A 779-nucleotide genomic window follows, 5' to 3' on the forward strand; every position below is an offset into this window, starting at 1 on the left:
CTATACTATTTAGCACGTAGCTATTTATTATTAGCGTTGTTCTTCCGACGTCTGATTTCTTTTTAATTATAGGAAATGCGTTTTTCTAAAATACCTAACTTTTTGGGATTGATTGTATAGCCAATACATCCTTAATGTCAATGTGCCTCATGTCAGTGTGCAGCAAGTTGTCATCGATTAGTGGATTATGCGATTGCATTTTCCTTACACACCAGAAATATTCAATTTACCATATGTGGGGTCCTGCAAAATGTGTGATGAGTTTTCGTTGACCGCGGGATCTTTCAAAACGCGGGGCTGGGTTCCGGCGAACGCTCTGAACCCGTCTCGCGCCGACTCTGTTTAAGTGTAAGGATACGTTCCATCTAAGGAGTCGCTTCTCCGACTAAAATGTCGATTCTAAGCTACCGATATTGAAGTCCTTGGACCTTCAACAATCAATTTGACCAAAATTTTCCAGGAACCTTTTAACCTTTATTTTCTCCAGGACGACAGCTTTTCCCTCCGTGAGTTTTCATAACACCGTTTTAATTGCTTTCAGCCGCGACGTACGAAAGAGTAGAAGAGTACCTATAATAGTGCTGCTAGAGAAATTAAGCGACTGTACGAGTGTTGATGAGTTTCCTTATTTTCAATCGGTATGTGTGATCAATTAAAGTAACATTTTATAGCATTTTATTATTAAGAAGAGTTTCTTCAATGGAAGATTTATATTTGAATATCACTTGATTTTTATTTATTGCATTTCAATATCTGTTATTTGGCGAACACTATAAGAA

The sequence above is a fragment of the Ceratina calcarata genome, unplaced genomic scaffold (assembly GCF_001652005.2).
Source record: "Ceratina calcarata isolate Rehan_Ccalc_2016 unplaced genomic scaffold, ASM165200v1 scaffold582.2, whole genome shotgun sequence".
In the NCBI taxonomy this organism is placed as follows: Eukaryota; Metazoa; Arthropoda; class Insecta; order Hymenoptera; family Apidae; genus Ceratina; species Ceratina calcarata.